Below are 27,556 nucleotides of genomic sequence, written 5' to 3'. Positions count from 1 at the left end.
AAAATTCATTTTACTTCAATGCCAGCTGATGATGAAGTGCTTGTAAGAAGTAGAAGATGACTTTTTTCAGAAGGCAGTAGTGAACTGTATATACCCAGACTAATAAATTTGATTCCAATACAGCAGATTCTAATGGGCTTGTCCTTATTGTATCCTTTTTATTTTGATCAAGTTACTACTAGCTCTTAAAATTAATGTCTTTTGGTCTTGCTTTTTTATTGTAATTCCATGTTATCTTCCATATTTTTTCTAATATTACAGAACAGAATTCTTTCAGCTTTTTCTCTTATATGTAATAGTAGATAAAAAAGTGAGTAAACTTACATGGTCTGTCATATATGAGACTGAAACTCCATTTCTGCTGAAGAAAGGAGGGAAGTCCATTACCTGCATGTTACCAAATTCTATACCACTGATCCTTATACTTATCTTCCATTTCCATAGACACAAGATACATTTAGATATTTAGCTTCACTGGTCCTCCCAAAGTCATTCAGTAAACCTGTGACTAATTGGAAAATGGAGTCCAACAGCACTCTACCTGCCATGTAAAATGAATTGACCTAATGAAGGGCTTATGGTTAAACAACTCGAGATTCCCTCTTTTGTTTTAGAGGGAATTACAGTATTAAATGCACAAATAAATAAATTTTAAAAAATCAAAAGTCTCAAAGGATTTTAGTGCCTCCTTGCTGTTTGTTTTCTAACCAGATATTAATTTTCATGAAGTAAAAATGGGAATAAATAATGTAATTAAAAATAATAGTATGTTAATCTTCTATCCCTAAGCTTCCATTTAATTGCTTGAAGGGTGATGCATTTGGATCTGATACTTATTTACTAGGGATGATTGCTTAGCCACTTACTGTATTAATATTGACAGATGTCCCAAAAAGATAATAAGTGAAAGCATATCAGTACTTTGCAGTCATTTAATGTTAGCATATAATGCTGCTTAATACATGTTGACTTCCACATTTACCTTCTCCGGTGAACAGAGGAACAGCATAAGAGTTTTTTTCCAGACTTGATTTGATTTTCCATGAAATAAATGAGAAATGACAAGGAAATAAGTTTTCTAAAATGACAAACTTAATGTTTCATTTCACCATTGGGGGGAAAATATAACATTAAAAGGCTAGTTTGTCAGGTGCATTTATAGATAACTATAGGTGGTTTTAGAAAAGTTTTTCAGCTCTAATGTGATAAGAATTCTCCTCTCAAAGGCTATAAATAATTCAGAGTATTAGGGGAATACAAGTTTTCAATAAAATTTCCCTTCTAAAAATTCATGTGGAACAGAAAGAAACAAAGACTGATAAAGTCATAAATTCTACCCCTGTAAGAAGTGTTGTATTTTTCCACAATATATTCTAAGGCATCTCCTGAGGTAGATGTGAAAATATCAAGTGACTAATCTCTGCAACTGCCCTTTACCAGTTCTCTCACTCTCAAATGTGTGAAGAATTTTCAGTATTTATTTTTCAATGTCAAAGAAATGCAAGCAGTAGTAGTAATAGTAGTAGTAGTAGTAGAAATAGAAGTAGTAGTAGTAGTAAAAAAAAATTATAGGAGGAGAGGTTTAATGATTTTCTGGAGGATTGTGAACTAGTATTCAAATATATTGTACAGGTGCATGTTTCTCACATGCAGTTCATCTGACATGCAATAACAAAGCAGTACGAATATTTTAATATAAATGCCTCTTTTAATATGCACCCTTAGCAACTCTCTTCATGTAGGAATCCCTAAATTAAAATGATGCATTCTGAAAGTTTCGCAAGAGCTTGGTATTCATATGACTCTTCTCTGATTGATGTTAGATTTGTAAAATGTGGCTAAAAATGCTTAGAGATATTGGCTTGTTGCCTCACTGATGTTGCCTCTGATATACCTTTGCTGCAGGGATTGCAAAGTTTTTATCTTTTCTTAGATGGGAAATGAAGAAAAATATTAAATATATTCATATTTCATTAAGAAAAGAAAAACGCAAGAGGAAAAAAATACTCTTTATCCAGTTGTAGTGGGTTTCTTTTTTCTTTCTTCACACATATGCCTGCTTTGTCCCTTACCATCTCCAGTTAGACCAAAGCACTTCCATTGCCTTTTAGAAAGTGTAGGTCTCAGTAGATAGAAGCTACTTTTCTCTACTGTATCTTCCTTACGAATTCAAGAATTCCCATAGATTCATAAAACATACTGAGTTGGAAGGGGCTCATCATGAACATCAAAACCAACTCCTGGCCCTGCACAAGAATCACATTATGTGTCTGAGAGCATTGTCTAAAATCTGGAACTCTGTCAGGCTTGATGCTGTGACCACTTCCCTGGAGACCTTGTTCCAGTGCCCAACCACCTCTGGGTGCAAAAACTTTTCCTGATGCCCAACCTAAACCTGCCCTGACTCCTCTTCATGCCATTGACTCATGTCCAGTTACTGGTCACCACACAGAAGAGATCAGTGCCTGCTTTTGTTCGTGAGGATGCTGAGGACCACAATGAGGTCTCCCCTCAGCCTCCTCTTCTCCAGGCTGAAGAGAACAAGTGACCTCATACAGTGATTTCTCACACAGTTTCCCCTCCAAAGCCTTCACCATCCTTGTCGTTCTCCTTTGGGCACTCTCTAATAGTTTCATGTACTTTTTATACTGTGGCACCCGAAACTGCCCCTAGCGCTCGAGGTGAGGCCACCCCACTGCAGAGCAGAGTGGGACAATCCCCTCCCTTGCCCAGCTGGTGATGCTGTGCCTGAAGCACCCCAGGACACCTAGATAGAAAATCATAGTCTGTTTTTATACACTACAGTTCTTCCTTCATCTGTTACTGCAAAATCTGCAGTGACTCAGAAGCAGTCATGAGTCACCGCTATTCAGGAAAACTGCATCAAATGAGAACATATATATTGAACTTCATATCAAACTGTGAATGAGGAGAGTAGGGTAAATGCACTGAGGAGGTTTTCTGTAGAGGAAATTGCAAAAAAGGTTGCTTTGGAATGGGTCAATGTGCAAAAAATCTCATCAGAAAATAGAGCTTGTTTTATCAGGTTCACCAAGCACCAGAATGGATTGGAACCTCAACCCAATGAGTACAGACAGGGGTGCAGACTGAAAGGATTTGGGAACTGTCAGGTTTAGCTTATTTGTTTGTTACTGGACAAGAGCAAAATATGTAAAACAAACGTGATATTTTATTCACTAATTCAAAATACAATGTGATTGAACCAATCAGAAGAAAGACTCTGTGTGTTCATTAAGTTAGGGGCTACATTCACTGAGGTAAGTGTTCTTTTCCCATGCCAGTTCCTTATATCTGTGACTACTTTTGATCACCTTTGTTTATGAGGAGCAAGAGACAAATATGACAATTCTAGATTTAAAAAATAAAAATACCCAGAGCCCAGAGGGAGGAACTCCTTTAGATGTGTTCTTACTGCTGAGACAAGTCAAGGTGTCTAACTTTCTCATGAAGATAAATAAGGCCTCCCAGGGTGAAAGTTGCATGTCTTATATCAGTAGTGATCATTAGGGATACTGTTAGCTGGGTGGTAGTTTTAAAATTACAAGAATCTTTATTTCTCTATAGAAACTGATACTTTTAGCAAGGTGATCTTCAGTTTTATGCTGTGGTAAAGGAATGTAGTTTTACAGATTGTGTACAATAATAAAAAAACATATAAGCTAAGATCTATAGTTAGACCTCTCATGACTGAATTCTTTATAACTTATTCTATGGCCAAAAATGGGTCACAAACTGTGAACACAGTGAGTAAAAAAAATAATTAAAAGCATTATCAGCAGTTCTTTTTTCTTTTCCATTTCTTCTGTCAAGCTGTTCAGCCTAGGGATTCTGTACTCATCAAGACCCATGACTAACTGCACATTTAAAAAATGTACAAATTAAGGGTGTTTTTTTGTTATATTGTGATGGTTGCATCCTGTAGAAAGACTTGCATTTTTAACATAATTGGCAACAGCTCTGAAAGTGTTGGCTTAATCTTTGCTCACTGAATGCTGTAGTCTCCTAAACAAACTGTCTAGGTATAGCTGAGTTCAAACAGTAAAAATAGTAATGGTGAGATTATCTTCCTGTTTGAAAAAAAGGAAGAAATAAAAGAAAGATGTGGGATAAAGTTGCTATACTTTAATTTCTGATATTTTGTTCACATTTGGAGACCAAGTGTATCAGTTTCCAGAGTAGCTTGCTGAGATTAAACAGAAACACACACATTTTTGGACTGTGTTTCTTCACCAGTTCAGAATTTCTTTAGTCAGCTAAGTCTTTACCTTTGCTGGGTTTCTGGCATTACCTCTCCTTCTTCTTATTTAACTTCAGGTTTCAATTGGGTTTTTTGATTGGTTGGGTTTTAAAGTTAATAGTTTTGACAAAGAGTTTTATGTCAAGAAAACAATTTCAAACTAAATCTTATTATTATGTTTTGTTGTACAAGATATTTTGGGAAATTAGAAATAAATTTTTTTTCAACCTGAGATGCCATTTTTTCAGTAAACTCAATAGTTCCCTTTTGCTTCAAATAAAATAAAAAAAGACTTGTGCAGATAGATGTCCTCCTGCTCTCTCCCCTTTCCTTTCCCTGTTGCTAACCACATTATTTTTTTAATTTGGTAAAAATTGATATTGCAACTGATAGTATTAATAACACTATGGGTTTAGAAAGCTAATCGGCCACCACAGAAAAAAATACAGTAGTAGCCCATTTTATGGTTATATCAGGTGAATATAATTTCTTAAGCTAAGATTCTTGGAGCCCAAAGCTCACCTCAGTCATTTCCATGTTTCTCCATATTTTCCTATTGACACACTTTAAATTTTTATGAGAAAGTACTTTTTCCAAACAGAAAGAGTCATATTCTGCCTAAGAAAGACTGAGAAAGCAAGTAGACAACCTCCTGGTGCTTGCTACTGAGACATGAAGAGTCATTTGACAAGAAACTGAGCTTATTAAGTAGATTGAAATTACATTTTTGTTGTAAAAATGTTCTGTATTATATACAGGCAATTTCATTCCATTGCTTCATTCCATTGCTTAGACTTGAATCTGTATTGAAGATATCTGGTGTGGTTTAAGTAGAAGCATTTAAGGTTCTCAGGTCTCAGTTGTTTTACATGTAATGTTCTTATGGAAAAGAAATACCAGAAGACTCACAGCAGGAAAAATCAGAGTTTGTAAGCTGTATCTTTCATGCTGCATAGCTCCATTTCTTTCTTAAGTCTCTGATGCATTTGGGACCAAGAGTTGCAATCCTATTAGAAGATTTGTTTCAACTTGCACAGTCACTTGATCTTGGACTTTTGCATGACTGATTAGAAAAATTCAAATTAAAAAGTAAAAAGAATATGATTATTCCGGGGAAAAATATCAAGAAATTCCTAGGATTTTTTTAATGTATCGTATATTATTTTTCTGACTGATATTGCATAACTGTTCAACTTAAAAACAAAAAGCCAAACAAATTTTAGAAAAATGTAATGTATTGTTGCATTAAAACAATGGCAACATAGATGTTGTGTTATGGAGCATGAAGTGGTGAGGAAAATTTTCTATTATGTTAGAAAAAAACAAAAGGAGAAATGAAATAGCTTAGTTGCACTGATGGAGCAGTGCTCTTTGCCATCAAATTCACAGAGTTTCCATTAGCAGTTTTACCATCTTGCAGAAAAAAAACCCCTCAGTCTGATTATTTTCTGGCTAGAATATAGGACATGTGCATGTACTCCCAGGGAAGTTATATTTTATGGCATGAAAACTTTCTCCTACTAAGTGCAGGAGCACTGCCAACAGACTTGTGACTTGACTGTTAATTCAAAGTACTACAAAATCAATTTTGGTACCATGTAATAGCAATTAGGTCTTATTTCCATATTGCCATTAACAAAATATTAAGTTTACTCTGTCTATAGTGTTTTAATGCTTTAATAGACAATAATTCCTCTGTATTCATTAAACAGAAACATTTGTTCAAGGATTTAAATACTTTATCTGAGAACATAGAACTCTTTAAGATGCAAGTAAGTACAATTGTAAAATGCTTTTTTTTAAAAAATTACAAAAAAAACCCAAAAACAACATCTCCTTTAAATTATTTTAAATTTTTCTACAATTTCAAACATCTTGGAAAGTGATTCATAAAAGCCAATTAAAAGCTAGCCTGTTGGCTCAGCAGGAGGGACTCATCTATCCTTTTCACATAATCCTTGCTGGGGTATGATGAAATGGGTAGAGGTAAAGGAATAGCAAGTTTCTAGACTTAAAAATGACAAAGTATCTAGTTACTCCTCACAGGAACTGAAGGGGAAAAATCAATTATAATGTCTGTGCATCTAAAAATATGGCTTATACCTCTGCATGGTGCATTATCATCAGAGCTGAGCAGATGAGAGAGCAAAGAGGGAATGGGAGACTGAGGAAGTGATCACCAGAGGATGCATTAGAAATTCAGCAGGCTGAAAGCAATTTCAGTTAGAAAGGAAGAAAGAGAAATGTTTTGATGTTAATTCATTCATGCTTCCCCATTTGACTTGCAGTCAGGGCCATCCACTTTGTAGCTTAGTGAGAACAAGTAGAAATTTTTATGCCTGATTCTGATTTCTCTTACTGTTGAAGCAAGCCAGAAATTAATCCAATAAAATCAGCCCAGAAGTACTTACATAAGATTAGTGTAAAAATCAGACTCCATATATTTCTGTGACATAAATATGTAGGATTTATGGCTATTTCTTTCCAACACCCATCAAGTCTTTGGATGGAATTTATAAATGTAATTCATAGTAGTTGCTGCAATAACTGCAAGCGGTTTTATTCTTGATTACTTCCTCTTCTAAGAGGGAAGTCAGGTTTTACCTCCCCTTCCTGAGGAAGATATTTATGTCTTAGGAATACATTTTTATATATGTGTTTTGTTTGAGTTCTGGATGAAAGGGTCTTGGTTTTCCCAGCAGGTTAGTCTGTCCAATTATAGCAGGAAGTAAAAGGCCTGCCCTGATAATCATACCTACTCTGTGCTCATGAGCACTGCAAGCAGTGTCTGCAAAGTAATGACAGAGCTTCTGCTCTCCCTGTGCTGCAGTCAGCTGCACTTTGCTACTACTCTTTAACTCACTCTGAAGAAAATGCAGGCAATTCATATAAAAAATTCAAGAGATGCCCTTCTGTTGTGATGGCCAGACAAGGCATAAGAAGTTATTTTAGATACCAACACCTTTCCAGTTAAAGCATACTTCATTTTCAGCACACTGCTACGGTAGCAGAGGATGCTGAAGTGCTGCATATCACAGCTGGCTACTAGATCTTGTTTCATGTGATTTTAGGAGTTCTTAAAGAGAATATCACCCCGTTCCTTTGCAACATCGTTTGTCTCCCCTTTTCACACTTCATTCACCCCTCTCCAAAAAAGAAAAGCTTGTTACCTTCAGAAATATAGCACTGAAAAAGTTTTCTCACTGAAAAGAGACTGCTGAACCAAGGACTTTTAAAGATAGAGTACAAGGCTGCTGAACTGTAGCTCTGAAGAACCAGCAGCTGCCTCGAAATACTGTGCTTGTGGTCAAACTGCCATAAATGTCTACTCTTCCACTGACTTAATTGGCACTTCGCCCAAGCAGAGCAGGATTCATTCTGTCACACTTTCCTGTTCAGACAGAAGGAAGACTCTATTAGCTGCTTTGATGTAAACCAAACCTTTAGTCAGTTAACAGGACCTATCAATTTGTTCAGTTCACCTAGTTCAGGAAAAATCAGAAAAAAAACTTCTGTTCCTTTTAGAGCATTAACTGAGTTGCAGACAGCTGTCAATAGAAAATAGCTGAATCAGTGTATTTGACAAATACTTTGGACTTTAGCAGTAAGGCCACAACTGGAAACACAGAAAAGTGCCCCTTCATAGCCCCTGTTGTGAGAAGTATCTTACAATAATATGTTTACCAGAATTTCAATTCAATAATATTTTTCCCTGAAGCTTTTGAATTAATAGAAATATTTGAGTTGTCATATGTTTATATTGTAACATTATTCAGAGACAAAATTTTGACCCACCTGTAACAATGCCAGAAACTATACAAAAACACATTTAAGCAAGATTTGTGCTTTTAAAAGCTCCAGAGGAGCAAGGTCTTAATTTGAGGTCAATTACTACAGCTTCAAGCTCTATTGGGCCACACAATTTGGTAGTGTAACAAGACTGGACAGAGATCCACTAAAATAAAATGCTTATTTAACCATGGCCTTTGAATCATGTGAGTTTTTCCTGAGACCATGTTCTAGCTCTTATTTATCACAAAGAAAAAAAAAAAAACAAACCACAAACAGAAAACAACAACAACAACCAAACAGAAACAAAAACAAACAAAAAAACCCCAAACCAAACCGAACCAAACAAACAAACAACAACAAAAAAACCCCAACAAAAAACAAAAACAAAAACAACAAAAAAAATCAAACCTCAAACTGTAAACATTAACAAGTGTGTAGGGGTAAATGTCTGAAACTGGACCAATGAACCTTCATGCAGAGCCCGCTGCTTGCTAGCTGCAATTGTTCTGCACTACTTGTAAATTTTGAGAACACCTGCTCTATAAGGAAAAGTGGCATGCCCCAAATCCTCCACTGAACAGAGACATGAAATACAGGAGGCAGCTCTCACATTGCATTGGGAATTGTCTTGTCTTGGGAAAATGTAGAACTTGGGGTTCTAAAAAGAAGAGCATATGGTGGAAAATCAGAGTACCCAGATGAAATAATCTTTATAAGAAAAAGGGAACCTGAAAAGAAGGCAGTGAAGATTGTAGCTGGAGAAAAGGTCCTGGAAGTGGAGGAAGATCCTTAAGACCAAACAGTTTCATGGAGACAAATACTAGGATGGAGAAAAATGCTGGGGGCCAGCCAGGGGCCTCAGCTGATGATGCCTGAGACAGGTGAGAGCAAGCAGCAGCACAGCAGGAGCTGACAGGACTCTGCCTGACCAGCTGTGCCAGCAGAGACCTTCCTGCCAGGGACCTTTCAAGCCAGGGAAGAGTGAGGGAGGGAGCGAACACATGATATCATCAATCTGAATAAAACTTTGAATCTTGTTGACTCTTAATTAACACCCAGTACCCAGCTCCCCTTTGGGCTGTGATTCACCCCACCCATGACACAAGCAGTGTCAGAAATGGGGTGCAGTGAACGGAATGCTGGAATGGCATCAGGGGATCCCAGCAGCAGCTGTGCGTCTGTGTGTGCGTGTCAGAGATTCCTCTGTGTGTCTGTGTGAGTGTGTCAGGGGATCCCTTTGGGTGTCCATGTGAGTGTTTTGGGCTGTGATTCACCCCACCCATGACACAAGCAGTGTCAGAAATGGGGTGCAGTGAACGGAATGCTGGAATGGCATCAGGGGATCCCAGCAGCAGCTGTGCGTCTGTGTGTGTGTGTCAGATTCCTCTGTGTGTCTGTGTAAGTGTGCCAGGGGATCCCTTTGGGTGTCCGTGTGAGTGTGTCAGGGAATCTCTTAGTGTGTCTGTCAGGGGATCCCTCTGTGTATCAGTGGGTTTGTCAGGGGATCCGTCCAGCAGCAGTTGTGTGTCAGTGTGAGGGTGTCTATGTGCAGGTGGCAGGTGCAGAACTCACCACCTTATTGGGCTCTATGGATCCTGGCAGTGAACCCCACTGGGGATTTTACATGCTGGTAACCACAAGGCCTCTATTGCAGCAAAAACCATTGTTGGATCTTTATTCATTGCATTTGTCTGCATAAAAAGTATGAAAAATCGATGTTGGTCTCAAAGTCAATCAAAGAAAACAAAGCAGAATGAAACTAACGTCCTGGTGCCATCCATATTAGTAAGAACACAAATATTTCAGTCTTCAGTATAATTTACTTTAGAATTTGTGTTCACTGTTGACTTCTCAAGAGGAATGAGGGTGCTCCTTTTTAGGTGACCAATTCAATTTTTCAAATTGGACAATCTGTAAAGTGGTATTACTCAGGAATTTTACAGAGGGTTATATCTTGCCAATCAGTCACACATGTAGATGTGGAAAGTAGTAGTAACAGAGAAACTTTGGATTGGTACACATAAATCCACAGCATCCGTATGTGGACTGAGTGGAGATGACCTGGATTAATTCAAGTATTACATTAAAAAAATTAAAAAACATAAAAGGAGGAACAGAGAAAAGATGAATTGTTTAGATTTGTAAGCAGTTAGCTGATATTTTTGGAATTGCATTATATTTTCTGAGATATAAAAGCATATCTGTTAAAACATGGCTGGCTCAAACACGACCATCACTGTTTAAGACTCTGCCATGTGCTTATGTCCATGACCACAGCTTTACAGGATGATCCCAAGATCATTTACTCCAACCCCTCCACAGATTATTGCAGGGAAAGAAAATATTAAACACATTAAGTCAGAATCAAGGTGATTTAATGGTGAGTTTGGTAGTAGCTCTTCTTAATATTTTTCTATGCCTCAAGGACCAGGAATTTAGCTGCATTGCCTCAGGGAGGATTATTCGATTTTTAGAATGCATCACAATTCCCCTTCTGTCTCCTACTGAGTCACAGGAATAACGGTGTCCCATTCTTAGAAAGGTGGGCAATGTATTTAAATAATAAGCAGTGGGAAATTAGTTTATGATTCAAAAGCAAGTCTGGAATCTGTGCTAGGGAGCCAAAAGCAGATTAGCTATATCCTTAACAGGAAATATTGCCATAGGAACTGAGGAATACTTGCTAGCTGCTATAAGCAGAGACATAAGACTTACTTTAATTTTGGGGGGCTTTTTATTATAAAAATCCTTGCAGTTTCAGAGGAAGCAATATCTATATTCCCCCTGAGATTTATGCCTTTATTTTACATTTTATTCTTCATGATGTACTAACCTCTATAAACTTCCCTGGCCTGCAGAGCATTCTAACTTCAATTCATTACTTCATCATAATAAAACTTATTTCAAGGTACATTAGGCTTCTCCAGGCAGAACACTAATATGATACGTTTGTTTCAAACAAACAAATGAAAAAAAACCAAAAAAGCGGTGATGGGAGGGACATTTTTTCATTCAGCACTCAGTGAACTGAGACTATCTCAAAAATCTCCTGCTGGGTTCAGAGCTACTACCTGTGTCTGGCACTGCTCAAAATGGAAGTGATTCATAGAGTTTTAAGGGAGAGGCTGATGTCAGAAAATTGTATCAAGAAAAACAAACAAACAAAAAAAAATCCACACCAAAATAATTCCAAAAATTATGTATTGGGGAAATTTCATTTGGCAGTTCTTTCCTGGTACTTGCAGGAACGTGTGGCAGAGCCCTCAAAAGTGTACAATATATTTATCCACATGCATAAGAATGGAGGTGTTCATCTCCTTTCTGTCTTTTCTCTACATGTAATTTTTCCAAAACCAAACAAAATGTCATGGTTTAACCCCAACTGACAACTAAATACCAGGCAGCCACTTCCTCAATCTTCAGCACATCCAGTGGGATGGGGAAGAGAATTGGAAAAAAAGATAAAAGCCCAGGTTTGAAATAAGAACATTGCTAATACTAATACGGATAATAAAACCCAAGAAAAACAACTGATGCATAAAAGATGTACAACAGCTTTGCCAATGTTCAGGTACAGAAATTATTTATGTAAGTTGATGAAGGATAACTTCAAATACACAGAAAACTATGTTGGATGCCACTGGAGCACAGTAATTTTCCTAATCCAAAATATCACTTTTAAGAGCGCATTAGTACAAAATTAAATGAGGACATTCAGACCATGAAAGCAAACAAGTGGAAGCAATTTGATTCTATACATCAATTTTTGAACGGAACAAAAAAAGGAATTATACATTAAAAGACCCTTGGTAACGTGAAAGTGAAATAGTTCCTTCAGTTAGGAAATCTATCCTTGTCTTTTAGCACTGGGATCTAAACTGAAAGCTCCTGCCTAAATATCCACAGAAAAAAGAAAAACAGCTTTGTGTGTGTGACATTTGCAAATCACATCAAGTGAAATATTAGTGAAAAATGTGATTTTATTTGTACAAACAGTGGTTGTCAGATTATGGCATATTTGATATCTCTTAGGAGTAGGGGAAAAGGAGGTGAAATATTCCATAATCACCTTCTTACACAGGTTGCCACCAAGCTGCCCTTATGAATTGTATAAAGGATCAATAGATGCATTGACTTCCTTTTCTGTGAAATGCAATCTCACCTTCGGTTTAAAAGCAAAACAGGGACATACAGATACACAAATTCTCCAGCCATTCAACTCCATTATTTTTTAATTGAATGCTTATGTGCCTTGGTCTCTCAGCACTCTACTGATAACAAAACTCCTTTCAACTCTCTAAGCTATGAACTCTGTTTCCAAAGACACTGCATCTTCACTGGGATTCTTCTTCAAAAACTATCATGGTTTAATTTTTTCCGCTTTTCTTCTTTAACCTTGTGTAATGCTCCAAAGATTTTTCTTTCAGGTTTCTAAAGAGGCAGGAAGAGGTTTCTCTATTTCTCTTTTTACTCCCCTGCATTAAGATAAACTTGAGTGGCAGTTTAGGGGATTAAAATGGGACAAAAATAACTTCAGATCAAACATTTAGCTGATATCTTTCCTCATAGTTTATCAGCAGGAGATGTGAATATATGTTTTTGGCTAAGTCACTGTTCAGCAAGCCATCTGCTTTTGATTGCAAAGTGGCTGAAAAAAATTAATAACTTTAGTAACACCTAGCAAATGCACTTTAAAAAACCTAGGAATGGCTACAGTGCTAGAAATACAGATAAAATTTTGCTATTTATTATTTAAATTAAGTTTATGTTAAAAAAGAAATGGCTATGCTTCACTGCTGCATGCAAGGCTCATACTGTGCAGAGAGGCCCTGACACAGTGTAGATCAAGCCACAGTAGGAGCAGCAACAGGCTCTCAGAAGTGCATGGGCTGCTGCTTTTTGTCCTGAGCTAACAGGTCAACACACAGGCAGTGGGAGCCAAGAAGAGAGACCTTTCAATGCAGCCCTGGCCCTTGTTCCCCTGAGCATGTGGCCCCACTTGTGTCCTTACGCAGGCATAAATGGGGCTTTGGGTAATGGGACAGCTGGCTGTCCTGCACTGGACAGGTACAACCTGCCTGGGCCAGTTCCAGCTGCTCCCGAGGGAATGGGAGCCATCCTTGCCTGCCAAATACTTCAGTCGGTTGGAGGAGCCTATGATGCCTCGCATGAGCTTGTTTGAAAATAAGGTGGTCATGGCCATGTGAGGGCCACTGGGGCAGTCACGTGCTGGGAATAATGAAATTATGTCAGTCATTATGCATTGAGCCCAACCTCCAGCTTCATGTGCTGCCTCACCAGTGGAGTTGAGTGGGTCTGGATTGAATGAACAGTGAAAACAAAACAGCTGAAAGTGGGAAGAAAGGAGAAGAGGTATTTCTCTAAGCTTTCAAAAGGTGTTTCCTTATCCGTTCTCTTTTTGGTTTCAATACCAGAATCATTCAATAGATATTTGTTAATTGACACTAAATTAATAGTCAACAGCACCTATGACATATACATGTTGAGTGATTGCAAGGCAGAGCTCAGTTGTGAACTCTGTGGACAAATATTGGAGAACAATGGAGTATAAAATTTGAGTGTGAAAGTTTCTGGAGTTTCTTGTCTGAAACTAATCAGTGGGAACACGCTACCACCCAGCTGTAAGTGTCATGGTGTTCTCTGCTCTTGTGTCAGTACCTGATGGCAGCAGTGAGTTTAAGGTGCTTATCCAACAAAAGCTTACTCATCTATTTAGTTTTCACATAGTAAGTAAATTCTATCTGTACGATAATCAATGTGAGCTTTGCCAGTGTCTTAACAAGGGCTGGGTTTTCACCTTGAAGTCAGTGGTATTACTTTCAAGGTATAAAGACAATTATGTGAGTAAACCTAGGGAGGGCTAGAACCAAATTTATTCATGGTGCCTTACATTACTTTATGGATTGATCTTTGAGTTGCTAAATTTTAGTTGCTGTTAAGTTTGTTTTATCACATTGATTTGTAATTTCACAGAATAATTCTGTGAGATTAAAGGTGAATTAGCAAACTTTCTTTATTCAACTGTAAGGTTTTAAATTTCCTATAAAATTGCAGTTACACAAAATTCTATGCTTAGGGTTTAATTTCAAAATGGACAGGTGAAAAACAGGTAAAATAGATTCTGTGTTTCAACACGAGACATAGCTTGATCATATTTAACCATAACATCTATAAGTAATTCACATTTTAGAAATGGGTAATGCCACTCATTAACTGTCTTTATCCATTTCAGAAGGGAAACTAATTTGCTAGATTTGTGTTCTCTTTTAGTTCATGTAAGAGATAAAATTTCATTTCTAGGGTATATAATAAAAGTTTCCTCTGAGGAAAAAGCAAATGTGGATAATAAATGATGCTGTTTGTATACTGAAATCTGACTTTGTGAAAACAAAATGTCACTCAGTGTCTTTAAAAATAAGTGTAAATCTAAAAATGTTCAGATTGGCCACATTTAAAATGAAAGTAACAGCTGTTGAATCCTGATGATGAACTTTTTCAGACAATTCTGATTATAAAATATCTCATTGGTGCTAAGTTAATGTTTTCTATTTAGTTTGATTACCACCAGATCCAGACACGCTAGTAGTGCTAGGAGCAAGAAAGTGTCCTTCTGCAGCAATCTTCAGGAGCAATAACCTCTGCTGTTATTCATCTCCTCCCTCTACTTTTGTTCTAGTTCAGCTTCCTGTGCTGTGCCTCCCTTCTTCCCCAGATACCCTGAACAGTCATCATTCAGCCTCCATTCTGCCCAGAAGATTTCACCTAACTGTGGGAAGGTATAAATGTTGGGGGAAAAAAAGTGAAGTTCACAAAACAGGTGTCTTCCTGCAGTTGCAGTATTAAAATTAGCAATGCCTTTCATGTTAAAGAGAACCTGATCACCAGCAGTGATCATATGAAGCATATTCCACGACAAGAGGGTAGACTGATGGCAGGCTGAAAGCTTGTGTGTCAAAGTCAATTTATCTTTGAGAATTTTAGGCCACACAGCAAAGTGGATTAAGGAACTTGACCATCAACAAAGACTCTGGCAAATCCACAACCTGTCAGCAGTTTCTCTGCCTCAACTGAGCTGAAAAGAAAGGAATTGATGGTAAATCAATAATGCTCAATTGTCATTTGCAATACTGCATAATGGCAACACCGAACAGCCAAGTTATTAATTATAGGCTTTGAGGAAAGAATAGAGTAGATGTAGCTTCCTGGAAATATATTCTAATTGTCCATGTGTTTGTTCATTAAATTCTGCCTTTTCTGCTGATTTTCTAATATACACAAGAAGGGGATTGCCCTTTCTTACTTCACTGAAATCACAAATGTAGATGTGACTACATACAGCATCCCCAGGTCATTTCATGGTACTAAGGCACTACTAATAATTCTTTCAGGAGAAAATGTAAACAGTTACAGTATTCATGCATCTATGGACATCCTTGTGAGAGGATATACTGAAATGGTATATAATTTTCTTTACCACTTTAGAATCATACAGAAGAACAGATGATAGCAATACATTGTTCATGTGACCATACGTCTGTGATGTAATGTCAGCCTCGAGCTAGAGAGCAGGGTGGGATCTGCACTTTGCACTCCATATTTAGCTGCCAAATATTAAATGTTTGTTTGCTAAGCTGTGAAGCTTGAAGTACATGTTTCTGTGTCTCTTAACTGATATTCTGATAGAGACAAGATTTTATTGACTTAGTGCATCATGATATCTGAAGGACTTTATTGTGGTTTCTCTGTGAGATATAAAATCAATGAATTCACACCTGGGTACACCTTTATATGCAAGTTTTAATATATACATCAGATAGGAGCTGTTGATGTACAGCTTCCAATTTCTAACATGTTTTCTCTGTTACAGCACTGTGCCCTAGTTTTTTTATCCTCCATTCTTCTCACATATACATATTTGCTTTGTCATTTTGCTTCCTATCTTGAAAAGGGATTCAATTTGGTGGATCATATACCCAAATGAGCTTGTACATAACATGCCACAATTAGTAATTTATAGCTTAAACTTTCACATCCTTTTAAGCTATTTTTGCTATATTTCTAATTAAAGCAGTGCCTTTGTTCAATTCATTCTTAGATTCTGATAAGTACAGAGGAGGAAACTCTAATGAATTTTGTTTTTCTGAGTTATCTATTGTATGTCAAGCACAGAAATACACATATACAGACACACATTCACCCCAAATTTAATAGTGCTGCCATGACCATATCATTCTCTCTGATAAGCAGGAAAAATCACTGTTGTTGTGTGGTAAACAGCACATTATCCTAATTTTAAGTTGTTATTAAGCATGTTAAGACAACAATACCTTGGTATATCTTTCTCTATTCTTGGCTGTACCACATTAAGTGAGGTGCTGTCCAGTGTAATGTATCTTTGTCATTGATGTGAATGGGGACTGTGAGTTTCATTCTTGTTTAGCCATTCCATATGTATAATTTATAAAAAAGTTTTCTGTAAGGCTGAGCAGAATAATCTCCTTTAAGAAGAAAAGCATGACAGCATCTTTGTAAGCAAGACGCTGAGAGATGATTATGCATTTACTGATAACTAAAAAAACACCAAAACTGTGTGAAATAAAACCCCACCATACACAATTCTACCCTTGGGAAAAAGAATGAGAAGAGGAAGGCACTATAAATGCTAGGCATACTACTGAATGCACTATTCAAAGGTATTCAAATATTAGATCGAGGACAGTTAATGTGAGAATAAAAAGAGGAAAAATATGCACATTTAAATATAGTCATGTTTCTACTGTGGATACTTAAATGAGCTAAATCTAATATCTATTTTATGTATTATGTATTTTTATGCATTATGTGTTAAACTACTCTTCAATTCTTGTATATACTCAAGCTTTCTTTTGAGCAACCTAATTACCATATACTGTATTGTATAGGTAATTATGTACCATACAAGTGTGTTTCTCAAGCAAACAAAAAATCCCAAATCTAGTCAATATGTTCTGCTTGGCATCTGTTCTGATGGTGCACAAAAGAAATTTTCCCCAAAATATCACTGTTATTTTCACTTTGGAAGTACATAAAAGTTTAAATTTTCACTGCCAGATAGGCATATTGTTTTCAAAGTTCTTAGTCTAAAACTGTTTGAAGAAGCCAACTCTGCAGGTATATTTTAACTTATTTTTCATTATGTAAAATCCAGGTGCATCCTATCTTAATGCAAAGAAAACAAAAGGAAATTGTGCAAAATATGTTGTGTGGAAGCTACATAGTGCAATATTAGGAATATTTCTTTGTTGACCTTTTATATGTTTGAGACATTTTTGTTATCCAGTATTCTAATTCTATATTCTCTAATATCATTTTATATCAATGTATGGGTTCAGTTTTCCTTAATTGTGGCAGATTGACCACTGCTGGCTTGAGATTTATTCACCAGTTTTCTTTCTCTCTACATACCTCCATGAAATGTATTGCTGTCATTTTATGGTGAGGACATTGCTGAGTCAGAATGGCAATAAATTGTGAATAATGTCTCTGTAAATGGGTTATTCTAGCCCATCTCACCAGTACTTACATGCTTGAGTGACTACAGCCAAACGCTTTTCCTTAGTCATTATGAAATCCCCATTCCCACCTCTCATATGATCCTAGCCCAAGCTGCCTCTAATTCTCAAGTTTGAGTGCTTTCCTTGAAGCGATGACACAAGAACAGCAATGATTCACTTTCAGATGTGCCTGTGCCACAGCAGAAGTTTGCCAAGCTGGAGAAGGAAGTGTCCAAGGTCAGTGACTGATCAATGGAGAAACTTTTGAAACAGATGTAAGCACTTAATTCTAACAGAGATTAGCAATCAGCTAAACTGGAGGTGATGATTTCTCACAGAATATATTTCCTTAATGAAGTGTTTTATTTTAAATGTTCCTTAAAGTGCAAGGCATTTCCAGTCCTTCATTCAGATATGCAATAAAGAGTACCCAAGTTACAAGAAAATTTATATGTCTCATATTTGGATTTCTATCCTAGCCTTTGATTGCCTTAGCATTTTTTAAACTCTATAGAGAAAATACCCCTTCCCACAGCAGTACCTTAACACAGAAGTGGAATGTATTTTGCCTGTTTCTCGTATCCCTGTGCTTCGACTTTTCTTATTGAATGTCTGAGCTTTACTGAGAAAAAACTACCTATGATGCCATTGTATAAATTCTTTTGCAACTTAACTTTTTTTTTATTATTATTTTTTTTAATGGTGTATGGTGATTTGAAGGACTCTGGGAAAAAGAACAGGTCAAGATATCAATTTTTTCTGATGGAAACTCAGACTAAATTGATGTATCATGATTCTTTCCATTTTCTCTTTAAGAGAGAACAGTTTGTAAAGAGGAGATTATGATTTGAGTAATGAATTTAAAAGAAATCCTAATATCTAGACAGGAATAGAAACTGGGATAGACCCCTTGTGCTTAACATTTGGTCCTGTTTGTGCTTCCCTTGTTGCTTCCTATTGCTCCTAAATGTTTTACATTTTCTCAGCTGCTGTCATATAGTACTTCCCATTTTCCATGGATGGCAAAAACATTTGGGCATGTCAATTGAGGGAACAAAATCATTCTGCTTGAGTCAGTTAGTAATGTTTTAACTTTAATGCATAATACATGTTCAATATATATGTTGAAAACATGCATTAAAACCAGGTATTAACAGATTTTTGTGCCTCCTAAGTGACAATAACATTTACTATCCTAAGAGGCCCAAAATACTATTGGGAATGATGTGTAAACTCTGTTGTTGTTAAGAGTATTACTAACTCAAGCTGTAAGTGGAACTGCTGTTATATGACTCTCATTTATGAAGAGCAGGGCTAAGAATGCAAAGTATCCACAGGAAGTAAAATTTTGGTTTGGAACAGCCATTCTATAACAATAAAAGTGGGGAGAATTCAAAGGGGAGTTTAGGGGATTCCATTTTGGTGTTCTAGTAGAATTTTTGTCTTTTTGCAAATTTTTGCACAACTTTTAACTTTGATGATACTGAACTGGGAGGAGGTGCTGAGTCCCTGGAATGCAGAGAGGCCCTACAGTGAGACCCAGACAAATCAGAGAGTTGGTCAATCATCAGCTGTGAAGTTTTAACAAAGACACAAGTCCATTCTACAGCCTTCCCACGAGGGGAAGAGGGGCAGACACTGATCGCCCTGTGGTGACCAGTGACAGGATCTGATGAAACAGCATGAAGCTCTGTCAGGGGAGGGTTAGGTTAGATATTTGGAAAAGGTTTTCACCCAGAGGGTCTTTGGACACTGGAACAGGGTCCCCAGGGAGGAAAGTGACCACAGCACCAAGCCTGACAGAGTTCAAAAAGCATTTGGACAATGCTCTCAGGTGCATGGTGTGATTCTTGGGGTTGTTTTGTTCAGAACCAGGAGTTCAATGGTCCTTGTATGTGCCTTTCAACTCAGGATATTCTATGATTCTGTGATTTGTAATCTGGTAGTAAGTAACCTATAATAATATTTTAAGATATGAAGGATACCTATTGTATGTTATTACAACTCTTGTAGTTTAAACATTTGTTAAAGATGTCCTAGTAAAAAATATAACCTATCCTCAGACATTCACTGCAGTGGTTAGGAATCAGCTGTATCTCTGAAAATAATCAGGTCTTTACAATTCAGTTTACTGCCTTGTGTGATAGGGTTTCTGCTCTTAAATTCCATGCAGTAAGAGAAAAAAGTATCGTTGATTGGTGTGGATGCTTTAAACGTAAGTACAAATCAGTACTTACTTTGGAATAAAGCCAGGTATGTACACTTTTATTGCAATAGTGATATCCAAAATGGCTATTAATACAAATACTGTTCTTTTCTGTTGTCAACAGCCAAATAAATGCTTCCAATTCTTACAAGAATAAATGGAAGAGGATCCTAAATAGCAGTGGATAATAAAAAAGACATTGCCAGTAACCACTATTTCAAACAATGGATATCAAAATACAGTTCTGTCTCTGGGGATCACAACCTGAAAATAATACACAATGCAGCTCCCCAGTTACCTTAATTTTACTTAGTTTTTTCTAAAAAGGATATTAGTAAATGGGAAACAAACTGAAACCCAAAAGGTTACAGATACCAGCACTTGAAGCAGAACTCTTTGAACACTATTACAATTTCAAAAAATATGAAAAATACTCTAGAGAAATAATTTACAAATCAGTGAGAAACAGCCTTGCTTTTATATGATACACCAAAGTAAAGTAAAACTTAGATGTGAAAACTTGCAAAAGCAAGAACAATGTACCATGGACATGTTTTAAGGGTAGATAGAAAAGATATCAGCATATCTCACCAGAGACTACTCATATAACTATTTTAGAAATAGTCATATGAATAAAGTTGGGGTTTTTTGTTTGTTTTTTTTTTTACAACTCATGAGAAGATACAGATTATACAGATTATTGTGCAAAGTGGATAGGAGCTTTAATAACCAGTGTCATATCACCCAGACTAAATATTCACCTTGTAATAAAATCTTCAAGTTCTTTTTTCAAATAAACTTTCAATTTGAAATACTATTCAAACAACACAACAGTTAATAATGCAATAAAATTCCTCATTTACTTTAAAGAAATGCATAATTTGACCCATAAAGCCCTTGTGCCGACACCTGGTGCTCTCAATGGTTCTGCTGCATGCATTTTTAGAAGCATTTTGTACTACTTTTGTTATAGTAATTAATATGGCCTTTAAAATATATTTTGATGTTGTAGATATTTTTGCAGGGCTTTTTTATATATTAGGTGGATAAACGAAAGTATATTAATGGGTAATAATTAAATAGAGGATTGCACATTACTGTTCATTAATTGTTGTACTGTCTAACCATGGAAGGAGATTGTTTCAATGTTGATATGAAGAAAAAGGGCTTCAGGAAGAGAAGGAGAGTTCTGTCATTAATTTCAATAAGAATAAGACAGGTTTGAAGACTTGGTAGGAGAAAGCAGAACATTATGGGGACTACTGCAGTAAGCAATGTGGGTGCAGGCAGCCAAGATTAAGAGTTTACTGTCATAGGAATGGTCTGTTCTGTGGATCTGGTGACAATTCTGGGCTTAATTTAGTAGTGTGGATACAGCCTCTGAGACTGAGTGTTCATATACAGACTTGCATATAGGGAATTTCCCTGATCCACAGATCATTCAGAGCTAATTCAAGGGTGCTGAACAGCCCATTGTTAATAGACTGTTTTGTGGGTTTTTGTGATGCTTTACTACAGCTGGAAAACATTCTATTAAGACAAAATGCTGCATTTGAGCATGCTGAGTCATTATAATATTAATTTTCCTTCCACTTCTGCTTTAAAATGTAACACTGCTGATGGTAAAGCCCAAAAACCTTACTCAGCACACCTTTACTTACTTGTACTGAAGAGGTTTGAGAATAGTAATATGCAGTAAATGCTGGCAAGGGTGCAGCAGGCTAAATGGCACTTTATTTAACTACAGAACTAAACTTGAAATCAATTAAAACTTAGTTGTATACAGCAAATGGGAAACAAATAGATTTTGTTCCTTGCTACACTCCTACTTATTTTACACATTAAATTCTTTGCTGATTTACAGTCAGCTCTAAATTTATTTTTCTGATCAATGTGATCCAAATACACACTCAGATAAATAATAGACCATAAAAAATGAAAAAATGGAAGGGTGGCAAATGATTCTCTTGATTGAATGGTAACTGTTTTCTGACCTTAAACAGAGGGATCATGGTCAGAAGATGGCACTCAGAAAAGGAATTATTCGAATATACTTTGATTTACTTTGCCCATGATCAGTAACATTTATAGAAACAATCCTGTCTGGGCAGAAAAATAGATACAATGACCCAATAGGTCTTTTCCATTTCTTACTCATATTGTTCTGGTATTACATAAAATACATTAAAAATAAATTTGCATAACATACTGGAGCATCTCCAAGCAAGGCATTTCATTCTCTGAGGAACAAAATAAATATGTAATTTAAATACAGCCTAAAAGTCTATTTACTGATCTGCCTGCAATTATTCTTCCATTGGAGATTTAAAAAATTAATCTTTATCAAAGAACTCTCCTTAAATAATGTCAAATCTCTGACTGAAATCAAAGGAAAGATTGAGACTTTGTCCTTAGAACATATTGCTTTATTTTTAAGACCCATAAGGGCAAGTTTTGAAAGCAGAACTAGTTTTAAATTTTTGATGAATTTCAACAGGAATCTCTTTGGTCATAATACCATGATCAGCTTTGAAAAATGCAAATATTCATAACTTAAGCAGAGTCAGAGGCAAGTATTCTATTGAACAGAAAATCAGCCACAGTGAGCAATAACTTTTGAAAAACAAGTTAATCAAATCTCCACTTAAATCATTCATTGATGAACTGAAATAGTATTCATGTACCCTGGCTGTTTCCATTAGAATTGCTACTAACATGTCACAAAGAGACAACAAAGGAGGACAAAGCTTGTCAATGACAAAATTGCGCCTTTGTGGGATCTCCTGCCTATTGTCATTTTTGCCACAAGCTTTCTATCTGAGCCATGGTGTCCATGTGATATCCTGAAGAATGGTGTTCACATTCCCTTCTCTACTAACCTTTATTTTAGAGCTGCTTTATTACCCTTTCTCCAGTATGTACTGTGCTGGGTATTTATTTGACAAACCAGGTTTGTTAGAGTCTGAGATTCCTCAGAGGCCAATTAATATGGTGAGCACAGACATGATGGGGAGGAGGAACTTTTTCAACCTAACTTCATATGGTATAATAGGATTTACTTATTCAGGCTCAACATTGATTGATTTTTCTGAGTGTGAACTTACTTTAAATAAGGTACCTATACATTCTTACACTGAATTTTCCATCTCTTTTACCAGATTGTTTTGTTGGTTTGGTCCAACTCTATTGTTTCCATATGTTCCTATGGAGCTGTTTAGTTATCTTTGAACTTGCAGTACCAAATTTTATGTGCAAAAGACACCAGACTGATCTGAAAAAAACATATTGCAACCATCCCACTTCAGGCTCCTTTTGGGCATATACAAAACCATGTGCAAGATATGCATAATTTAAAAATACCAAACAGCTACTGGTTTATACAACACATCATGTAGCTACAGGAACAAGCCGCTAGACATTAAATGTTCACCACCCCTATAGTAAATGTAATGAATCTTTCACCAAGTTTTCATGGATCAGATGGAGAAAAGTGAGCCTTCTTTGCTCCTTGGATCAAGCTGAGCCTTAACATTTCTGAGCTATTCTCTGCCTAATCCCTATTTTTTCCTTCAATGTTTTGACAACTTTTTCTGTTCACGTATTTTCTGCTGAATGCTTGAGCTGCTCACAATACTCTGCTTGTTAAGTTTACCTGTCTTTGCGTTTGCCCTCCTGTCCTGGTTCAACTCCAGCCAGAAATCACATCACAGCTGCTTGCTCAGTCCCCCACCAGAGAGAGTGGGGGAGAATGAGAAGAATAAGTGGGAAAACTCACAAATTGAGATCAAGACAGTTTAAAAAGTAAAGGAAAGCTGGACATGCAAGCAAGAAAACAAAGAATTAACTCACTGCTCAATGGGCAATGGTTCGGTCTTCCCCAAGAAAGCAGAACTCCATCACTCTTAATGGTTATTTGGGAAGATCAATACCACAGCTCCAAACCTCTCACCCTTCCTCCTTCTTCCCTACACTTTCTATACTGAGCATGATGTCCTATGGTCTGGAATATCCCTTGGGTCAGTTTGGGTCACCTGTCAATGTGTATCTCTTCCCACCTTCCCATGCACACCCAGCCTCCTCGCCAGTGTGGCGGCACAGAAATTATAAAAGGCCTTGGCTTCATGCAGGTACTTCTCAAGAATAACTAAAACATCTCTGTTTTCCATAGTTTTCAGCACAAATCCTAAACACAGCCCCATACTAGCCACTTGAAGAAAGTTAACTCTACCCCAGCCAAAACTACCACAATTCTTTACCTCGCGTGGATTTAACATATGCTTTCTCACAGTTCTTTGCTACAATTTAGCTGTTTTTTCCTGCCAGTCTAAATCAAGAACTTGCAGTTGTGCTATATCCCAAACAGAACTTGACAACTACATTGACAGTAGACCTTGTTCAGGCGTCTTTACCTCGATTTTGCAGAAGACTTAGGAACAAGATACAGAGATACCAAAGCTGGTCAAGCAGGAAATCAGCACAGGAAAAATAGGATTCACTGACTTATCGTTCTCCATACCCTAGGAAAACCATAGCTATTCTGCCATGAAGTACAGCTGTGCTATTAAACCTTTTCAGATCCAATTTAGCTCTACCATGTAGTCAATTAAAAGTTTCTGAATCTCTAACACTGTTAATCCACAGCCTGGAAAATTGAAATGGGCATATTTGATAGTATTGTGATTATGAAAGCACTAGTGTTTCATGTGGTAATTCTTCAAGGATGGACATTAGTCTTTGCTACTTAATATTTAATATGTGGAAAGGACAGAAGTCAACTACTGGGGGCTAAACTACAAGCTATGTCTTAGAAATGTATCACGTCTCTGATAAATTAAATCATGAGGAGAAACCTTCACTTATTAACGCTAATAATTTTTTATTCTTCACAATATTAAGGAGCTATTATTGTCAATTGGAATATTTATTTCTAATTTAAACATTTCTAACTTGTTATGCTGTGTATGACATACCAACTCAATTCACATTTAATTATAATCTCCTAAATAAAAGAAAGGAATGAAAGATTATGGAGACTGCACAGATGATTTATCTGTTGATCACTGGGTCTTATTATGATTTTATCTATCAGATTAAAGGGCTTCTTCACTGTATTTTTGTTAATCAGTTTTGAGAAAGAGAAAAGGAGACCTAATAATCACAAGCTCAATTAGCCAGCTTCTTTTGTAAATATTGGAAGAGTTCAAAAATATCAGGTAAAAATTGTAAATTGTAAACTATGCATTGTCTGAGTCTATTAGAGAAAATATATGAAGAGGAAAAGATAAGTAATGATGCAGACTCAGAATTATTATTAGAATGCATTTGTAATAGCAAGGAAGTCTGTCTGACAAAGTTAAAGTAGGACACTGACATGCTTGTGTAATAGGAAACAAAAGCCACAGGCTGCTTCTGGTGGAGAAGTGTAAGAGTAATGAACATCACTGTTCATTGTTTTGCTCCTTTCTAGGGGGAAACAAAGTAATATATCCTGAAGATATGTTATTATCTTGTTGCTTTTAAGCATTTATATTTTAAGACTTCCCTATTTTTATAACAAAAACACATGCATTGCTCACCTTTCTGTTCATCTGCCCTGTTCTCTTATGGAGAGAGATATTGGGAGTCACTCTTGATGTAAAGATAGAAGAACTTAGTAAAAGAGTAATTCTTATTAAAAAGACCAGCTCTAACTTTGGTTTTATGTTCTTTAGAACATATGAAAGCTGAAAGAAAGAATTAGAAACAGAAAAAGAATGAAGGCTAATCCTCAATTTAGCAGCATGAATTAAAAAGATCACTTTCAAGGCCTGCTACTTTTCTTTCCAAAAATCTTAATAGCAACGTCTCTTTCCCTGCATGATCCTTCTTATCATTGAATAAAGGAGAGGTTTTGTAAGGAATAGAAGTAGATATGAGAGATTCAGTAAAGTTATCAAAGAGCATGATGTTGTCATATAAATGAAAAGAAAAAGACCTCTTCATGCAGATATGTCTATGAAGAAATTAGCTGCCCAAGAAATCTATGGGCAGCTAATTAGGCCGTTGTTTGTTTCCAGTCTAATTATCATAGAGAAAAGGTCTGTTTAGGTCCGATTTTAAATAATGTATTTATACATAAGAATAGTTTCCTCTGTCCCTTTCTACATTTTTCCTTTTCATATTTCACAAAACATCAGGCAGTCTCCAGATCTGCTGCTCTTGTGCCAGCCATTGATTTCGGAGTAGCAGCTGGCAGCCACGGAGCTCTGCTGCCAGCAGGTCCTCCCTCCTTCCCTCCTCTGTGTCAACAAACTACAGCACCTGAGAACGTACACTCCAGAGAGTTTTGGAGTAGTTTTAATTATTCAGTTGTGCTGTGGTAGAAGTGATTCAGATGTCCTACTAACTAATCTTAAATTTCCATCCCATGTTACTTCAGGACCTTGTCAATTTCCTTCAGCTCCCTGAGATTTCATTTTCACATTATATTTTTGACACTGAACAAATGCCATTGGAAGCTTTATTAAACTTTTTTAGCAAATCTTATTTTAGTGAAAGGTAGAAGAGGCACGGAATGAGATTTCCCCAGACAACTAAGGCAATAAAAATTGAATGTATCTCTTTAAAGAGAATTTCATTCTGATTTCCAATAAAACAGACAAATTCACCTTTATTTTCTTCTTTCTTTTTCCTTTTTTCCCCCCACAAAATTTAATAGAGGTTATAGTAGTGTGGTTTCAAATAATACCAGAGGATCTAATTATTCTTGTTAAGAATCAAGAAATACTGCTAAGCAGTGCTGTATTACATACAACTTCAAATCACATTTAATTATTATCTCCTAAATAAAAAGAAGGAATGAAAAATTATGAAGACTGCACAGACAATCTGTTCTAATTCACTCCCTAAACCTTGAGCTGCTAATTTGATTATGAATTGAAACATTTGTGGGGACTAGTAATTGCATTGCAGTCTTCATTTCCAATATTCTCAGTGATGGCTCTGCTTCTCTTAACAACCTTCTGCAGAAAGTGGCAGATTCCTTTGGTGTTTTTTTTGTTCTATTCCCTTTAACAAAGTGAAGAATACTTTCTGACCTCGAGTCTGAAGTTAACCTGACAGCATATGACAATGCTGAAATCACAACTGTGGGTTAATTTCCTTCCACTGACTGAATTTCTTCATTTTAGGTAGGTCCAGGACCAGGGAAGTATTATTACAGGTAAAAAGGGAACTGTATTTTTAGCAGGATCATTTGTATATGCTTCTGAGTATCTGAAATTAAATTAACTCTCATTGTCTCCATAAATGCTTCATAACTTCCCAGCTTGGCTTGATGAAAGAATTTGGAGGAATGCAGTTTTATTTCTTTTTTTTTTCTTTCCCAAGGTAAATCAATATTTTATTTTCCACTTAATTTTTAAACCTCTTTCCTTACTTTTCTTTAAACTGGCTGCCAAAAGGGTGAGACACTAGGATGGAAATATTCAGGAGTTACAGAGTAAGAATGATATGCTTTTGGCCTGTCTGTTCAAAACCCAGGGAATAATTGAAAAATTTGACAGATAAAAGTACTCAAATGTACTTAATTGAAAGATGTTGCTCACTTCTTCAGAGCGGTTTTGTTAGTTTACTAAGAGCCCTGTGTAACCAATATATCATTGTAAAGTTAGAATACTTTACTGTGACATCTCTTTCATATACACAGGTCCTTTACAGGTATTTTGTGAAGTACATAAAAATGGCACAACAAGGCAATTTAACTTG

The sequence above is a fragment of the Passer montanus genome, unplaced genomic scaffold (genome assembly GCF_014805655.1).
Source record: "Passer montanus isolate IOZ18808 unplaced genomic scaffold, ASM1480565v1 scaffold75, whole genome shotgun sequence".
In the NCBI taxonomy this organism is placed as follows: Eukaryota; Metazoa; Chordata; class Aves; order Passeriformes; family Passeridae; genus Passer; species Passer montanus.
The sequence above is the reverse complement of the archived record's forward strand: the minus strand, read 5'-3'. Positions refer to the sequence as shown.